This window comes from Dipteris shenzhenensis, chromosome 12 (assembly GCF_047967505.1).
Source record: "Dipteris shenzhenensis isolate YYH24624 ecotype China chromosome 12, Dip_SZ_1.0, whole genome shotgun sequence".
In the NCBI taxonomy this organism is placed as follows: Eukaryota; Viridiplantae; Streptophyta; class Polypodiopsida; order Gleicheniales; family Dipteridaceae; genus Dipteris; species Dipteris shenzhenensis.
The window spans coordinates 52,062,736-52,070,291 of record NC_141607.1 but is presented as its reverse complement, the minus strand read 5'-3'; the positions used below and the strand labels follow the sequence as shown (position 1 = coordinate 52,070,291).

Below are 7,556 nucleotides of genomic sequence, written 5' to 3'. Positions count from 1 at the left end.
TCAATGGCTTTTTGTCGCGCATGTCAAACACATATTCATTGTGTTTATCCTTCGTAGCGTTCGTGTAGAAGAGGTGAGGCACTTTGTGTTTCTGCGGTGGCTCTCACAGGTTAGCCTTGTTTAGCATTTCTAGATCATTTTCTGTCTATGTCCCAATCCTTATCTTATTAAGGAGTCATAGGAACTCTAGATTTGTTTGTTGCATGGGGTTGCGCAGCTCATAGTATAGCATTTGCGATCTCCAGAAAGAGCCGAGCAATGTCGTGCTTACAGTGCATCTTTCTAGATTTACCCAAGAGTCCTTTGTTGGACCTACTTGGTGTAGGTCTCCACATAGTAGAACACTCGTAGGACATCGCCCCCAAATGGTGCGTTGTGGTTATGTTTGATTTCACGCATGCGCATGTCTGTGGCCACGAATGTGTTTATTCCGACCAGGGATATCTCATCAATTACAAGCATCTCAACATTTTTGTATTGCTTAGAGAGTGTTTGGAGTGTCTCTACAGATAAGGCGATGCGGGAGGACGCCAATAGAGGAAGGCGCAATGCTGCATGCATGGTCATCCCTTGGATAGCATGTGCAGCCCTCCCAATGTATGCCAGAAGCAAAACCCTTGGCAGCAACTGAACGTTAGATGTTTGTTTTTTAGAGTAGAACCGGGCAAGGTCTTGCACGAGAATCAATAGTGTGAATGTTTTGCCCGTTCCGGCATCCTTGGATAGGAAAAGGTGAAATCTACTATCTGGCCGCAACATTTTCTTTATCATGATGTCATCAAGGATTGCTCATTCTTGGTTATTCATGGCTCGTAGAGTGGCATGCTACATGTTGTCTACATGAATGTTGGACCATGGTGTTGAGTTGGCCTCTTCATGGTTGTCGATTTCTAAAGATTCATATCGGTGCCAAGGTCAAACATATCTTCTTTGTTGTTTGTTGTGCTGATGGTGGACGAGAATGTTGGTCTACTTGTGCTACCTGACGATGTTGCCATCCCACTAAAGGGCTTTACAAACTTTTCTTGGTTTGTTTTAATCACATCTGTATTGGAATGGAACATGTCGTGCCAAGTTGGATGCTCATTGGAGAGTTGGTGTTCGTGAAGCTAAAATGGAAGGTAGAGCAAGCACAACTCCCTATAGTGATTCTCTGGGTCCTTCTTCTTGTTGTAGTTGTTGAAGTGTATAATGCGGCCGTGCCTCCTTGAGGTTTTCTATGTAGCTGGGGTGTCGTGTTCGCTTGCAAAGGTGACTGCAAGGCATCATCTTATATATTTTGTAACGATGTCATCGAAGAATGCCTCAGTGCTGTTGGGGTTCACTTGTTTCATTTGCGAGTGCCTCTTCAACAACATCGTGCGCTCCTCGACCAGCTAGTGTTAATGTAACGAAATTGCCTTGTTGTGCTTGTCAGGGGTAGCAGACAAGCAAAGGTATACTGCCTATTGCGCACTAATGTGTTGTGTGTTCAATATAGCATTCCTGGATTCTCTCACTTGCAATTCGTTGTTTTGTGTACTTGCTTTTAGTGCCTCTCGAACAGTGTTAGTTGTTTCCTTATCAATTTTTATGAGGTACGATGTTCAATACGATGTTGCCCTGTGGGGCTTTAGGATGAACTGGATGTTTGTGTTTGCATGCCAGAATAAGACTTTAGTGAAATTAAAATTTCACCTTCCCTCGTTTTTATCAACATCTGTTAATCAATTAGGAATTCACCACTTAAGTGCTCTCCCCTTCCTAATTCTTTATTTTCTTTAATATAAGGTAAGCATCTAATTAAGGAAAAAACTTATGAAATTAATAGTACCATTGACCTATGTAGCCTAAATCAAAATGCTAATCAAGACAATGAATAGTATAGACAAGATACAATATGAATAATCAACCAAAAGCATGAAAACAAATGTAAAAATCTACCAAAACTTGAAATTGGAGCTCACTAAGAAAACCTAATTGCAATGATCCAGACAATGGTGTTCAAAAACCATTACACACCTAGATGGAGCCTTGCTCGAAGTATGTGGGCTAACCAATATTAAGACTTAATTAACTAAGCAATTGACACATAGATTAGCTTAATGAACATCATAATCACTTAATAGCCAAAACCCAAGAGTAGAATGTGCAAGAGCATGTTCACCAAGCTTGATATTAGTGAATCAATGGTTACATCTCTAATGAGGTTGTTTCCCATACATGTCTATAATGGACTAAGACTAAGCTCGAGCTCAACTTTAAGAGCTTGACTAACATGTGTTATGAGCTCTTCTTCATGCATCTCCCACAGACATATGTTGTCACATCATCGGAACCTCAAGGGTGGTGACAACCTTCTCCATGAGTTGTGTGTAGGAGACCAAACCTTCTTGGCAATGTAAAATTGTTGTAGAAAACCTTCTTGGCAATGTAAAATTGTTGCAAAAAACCCATGTTAACTAATCAAAATACATTCTTTCAAGCCCTCAAAAGGAGACAAGCTTTAAAACATTCTAATTGTGAGGATCAATGAAATTTTTAGGACATCCATTACACTTTAACCATACTTCTCACGTGAGGATGAGAGAAGGATAGCAAATCCAAGTCTTTGAGGTCTTTTTTCAACTATTAGAGTCTTGCCAATCTATGTAGTACAAGTTGAATTCTATCCCTACTTTAGTGGTGAGGATCATGATTTTTTCTTTACTTGCATTGAATTTTAATCATACTTTTCAAGGGAGGACAAAATAAGGGTAGGAAATCCAAGTCTTTGAGGTCTCTTTCCAACTATCAGAGTAAAGTTATGTAGTACAAGTTCCTTTTTAGCCCTACTTTAGTTGTGAGAATCGATGAATTTTTGAGGACATGCACCATTGAATTTTAACCATACTTTTACGTGAAGAGAACGATAGGAAGCCCAAGCCTTTGAGGTCTCTTTCCAACTATTAGAGTCTTGCTAGTCTATGTAGAACATGCTGAATTCAGGTAGGAGACCCAAGTCTCTGAGGTACTAATAGGGTCTTGCCAAAGTGTGTACCACAAATTGAATGCATAACGTGTGGTTTCTAGTTTTTTGCAAGCATAGACATATAACCATCTTTTGGGAAAGGGTAGGTTCAATTGAGCATACAAGTTGTTTAATTTTTTATAAAGCCATCTCAAATTGATGAGAGAAGGAATACTACTAATGCAAAACTTTCAACTTGTATTTATGATCAATTGAGCATACAAGTTGTTTAATTTGTTATAAAGCCATCTCAAATTGATGAGAGAAGGAATACTACCAATGCAAAACTTTCAACTTGTATTTATGATTAGATTCAGGTGTAAATAAAAATCTTGTTCAAAGTTGCAATTTCAGACCATGAGTTGAAATAATGTCTCACACATTGAATTACACACACACATACACACACACATACACATATACAAATATACAAATGTGCATGTATGTGTGTGTGAGACACACATACGCATACATACATACAAATATACACACATATGTAAACGTTTATGTATATTTGTATGTATGTGTGCCTGTGTGTTTTTCACTTTAAAAAAAGTGTGTGTGTGTGAGGCACACACACACACATACATATACATGTGTGTGTATGTGTGAGACACACATACATACAAAAATATACACACATATGTAAACGTTTATGTATATTTGTATGTATGTGTGTGCGTGTGTGTTTTTCACTTTAAAAAAAGTGTGTGTGTGCCTCTCTCTCTCTAACACACACACACACATACGTATACATGTATGTGTGTGCGCGCTCGCACGCCTGTGTACATACTACACACACATATGTAAACGTTTATGTGGGATATGTAGGAGACGTGTGATGGAATGCAATTTCAATACCCATCATACATACATACACACTTTTTTGTGAGAATACACACACATATATATATAAAAGCTATGGACCTTGGACGCTTCCTCCTCGTCCTCTTTTTTCCTCCGTCTCTCATGTCTACCTCTTCTGCAAGTCGAACAGAGCTTCCCGTCGGATTTTTCTTCGGTCTAAGCTACAATTCCAGTTTAGATCTGTCCAAAGCAGGGCTCTCTGCTGCTGGTGGTGGATTTTTCTTCCCAATGCTGCAACCTGAGGGCTTCTCGTCTGCTAATGTAGGGTATTCTCTTGGCATCTTGGCGGTGCCATCGACTGCGTCAGACATGTATTTGTCGATTTGCGGTAGTGTAATTGCAGGCGAGCTCCATAGTTTAGGCTATACTTTTGGTACAATTCGGGGCATTGATGACCGCGGCGGTCTGGAGATCAGTTACATTGCGGAGGGCGTATCATCTGTGCTTGTGTGGAACGCCCATCCGGGGCGCCCTCTCAAATCCGTAAGGGCGAAATTGAGTGTAAGCCAGGATAGGGCGCTGGAGCTTTTGGATTCTGACGACACAATTGTGTGGAATGTTAGCCATGCGAGCTCCATGGAGATGCTAGAATCCGGCGAGCTGACTCTGCCGGTGCGGTCGTATATCAAAGCTTTGAGCACCGGAGTGATACTCTGGTGAAGAATCAGGCCTTACATGTACGGATGGAGCTAGTGAGCAAAGACTTCACATATTCAATGTCCATGATGCCGAGCGGCCTCAGATTCTCTTTGCGTTCAGAAATCTCCGGGGATCTGCCTTATTGGCAACTCCCGGTTCTCCTCAATAGCACCAGCACCGATGTTTCCGAGCCGTTCTGCAAGGGCGCTGAAGACGCTTATGCTATCTTAGAGGATGTAGAAGGTTATGGTACACTCTTCCAATTGTATCCCGGCAGTTGCAACCACGCTGAACGCAATGGGCTGTATCCTGCACATGGCGCCACATTCGGCTTTCCTATTGCAGCCAAATCGCAGTTAAGCGTGCCGCTGCTAGTGGTCATAGTCGTCATGTCATTACTAGCAGCAGCAGGATTCGTTTCGTCTGGAGTGGCAGGCAGAAACTGGTACTATAGTAGATATGTGACCAATAACGATTTAGAGCTGCTTCAGATTTTGCCGTGCTTGATCACAAGGTTTTGCTACAGAGAGCTCGACACAGCAACGCAGGGCTTCACAAGCTTACTGGGTAAGGGTGCCTTCGGATTTGTGTATGTGGGTAACTTGTCTAATGGCAGAGAGATTGCAGTCAAGCAACTGCAGCCGATGGCAGCTTGTCCAGGCAATTCATTGCTGAGATCACTGCCATATCCCAAACTGGTCATGTGAACATTGTGAACCTGCTGGGAATCTAACCATCGCTTGCTTGTCTATGAGTACATGCACAAAGGCTCTCTGGATGAGTGGCTCTTCCGCAAGAGAGAGGAGGAGGAGGAGGTTCGGCCATTGTTAGGCTGGGCAACACGCTTCAACATAGCGATTGGCATAGCAAGGGGTCTCACTTACCTCCATGAGCAGTGCTCGCAGCTCATTTTGCACCTTGACATCAAGCCCCAGAACATCCTTCTAAATGAGGATTTTGAAGCTAAGCTTGCTGACTTTGGCTTGTCAAGGCTCATGGCAAGGGACATTTCTCCAGTGGTGACTACAGTGAGAGGCACTCCTGGCAGCATGGCTCCAGAGCTGTTCTTATCCAATGCTGCCGTAACCAAGAAGTGTGATGTGTATAGCATGGGGATGGTCTTCTTGGAGATTAAAGGGGGTAGGAAGACTCTAGACATCTCTTTGCTGCTGCGCCAAGTTGATGCAACATCTCCCTGGGGAGAACTCGAATAAGACTGGCACTTTCCTCGCTGGGCTGCGAGGAAGTGCGAGGAGGGCAAGCTGCTGGATCTGGTGGACAAGCACTTGGAAGGTGCATTCCAAGAGGAGGAAGCTCACAGATTGGTGCTAGTTGCCATGTGGTGCCTTCAAGAAAATCCAACCGTGAGATCAGCCGCATCGACGGTGACAAATTGGCTTGGAAGAACCACCCCAGTTCGTGTGACTCCTCCCTTTTCCAACATTGCTCATGCCCAATCGCATTTCGGCTAACATTTACAAGCCTTGCAAGCTTCATCCTCATAACTTTTCAGATAATCCATGTAGCAAGCCATGGAGTGGGCCGGATTCTTGTGGCTTGCATAATGAAATCTTTGCAAGGGTGAATTGTTGCAGAAGGCCGCTACGACAACAGTTGTTTTTTTCTTGGGGAATTTCAAAATTGTATTAAAAGAAAAAAGAACTGTACATGTTACATGAAAGAAAAAGCCTACATGTCACATGAAAGACAAAATGAATATGATTCTTGGGCCTGCTCTTTTGTTGAAAGGGTTGTGAAGATTATTGAATGGTCTAACCAGTATGTGTAGTGTGTTCCTAAAATTTGTTCTTTGTTAAATGTGTTGGTCCAAATATGATCCAAAGTTGACCCATGGATTGTAGTGGGTTGTGAAATTATTTGTTTCATGTTGTATTGTTCCATGAATATGCCGAGTTTGTCCATGTTAGAAGTCAATGTTGAAATCTCCTAAAATGTATGTTGGTATGTTTGTATCAAAACTGTTGAGTATACGTTTAAGGTTATAGCTTTGGGATGATGTTGAAGTTGATGCTGTAGAATTAGTAGATGTTGCACTTGTAGGTAGAAACTTGTTATATATTTTTCATGTTTCTCCAATGACTTCTTTGTTTTCTTCGTACATGTCATGCCATGTTGGAAATTTTGGACTTGGTGCATGCTCTTGTTTTGGAAAAGGCAAGTATAGAACACATAACTCCCTGTAATGCTTTTCAGGATCCTTGTTTTTGTTGTTGTTGAAACGTATTATTTTTTTACGTTTTCATTTTTTTGAAGCGTTCTTATTCCCTCCATAGTCACTAACAAATGTTGCAAGCCATATTTCATTCATATTGGTTTTATGTTGTGAATAATTTGTTATTATATCTCCAAAAAAGATGTCATTTCTCTCAGGGTCTAATTTCTCTAAGTCTATTCTTTGCTTCAATAGGAACTTACGCTCTTCACGAGGGCTCGTGTTAATGTATGAGAATTCACGTGTTGTGGAGGTGAGAGGAAGTGACAAGCATAAGTAGATAGCTTGTTGAGCGCTAATGTGTTGTGTATTTAGTATTGCATTACCAACCTTGCGAAGACGCTCGTTGGCTGGTAGATGCATTTCCATGCACTCAATAAATGCCGTACGCACCACTTCAATTGTTTCTTTATCTCCTTTAGTCATGTATGAAGTACAATACGATGTTGCTCCATGTGGATTCAAAATGAATTGAATGCCTGTATTTGCACCCCAAATTTTGGATATCTTGGGGTTGAAGTTGTTTGTGAGATATCCTTAGGTTCACGTCTTAAAAAAATTATAGGTTGGCTAATGCTTGATTGTAGGATCAGTATGTACTCTTCTTCATTCAAATGTAGTTGCTCAAGATAACCATCAAATGCTTGTTTTTGTGTTGCAGGGTTTTCTAAAGAACTTGTGAGGTTTCTCATTTGTTGTTTGTTATTATTATTTATTTGCTCTTTATTGAGGGGTGTTAACAACTTTGTTGTACACATGGGTGGATGAGGAAAACCAAAATGACATTTTGTACCTCTCTTGTGGCAAGTTTTGTGATGCTTATGTGTT

At 41.3% G+C, this 7,556-nt stretch overlaps 1 pseudogene; it reads left to right on the top strand.

Annotated features, from left to right (window-relative positions):
• The first annotated feature begins 203 nt into the window (after nucleotides 1–203).
• Nucleotides 204–5,967, top strand: LOC147896373 (uncharacterized; annotated as a pseudogene).
• Nucleotides 5,968–7,556: the final 1,589 nt, after the last annotated feature.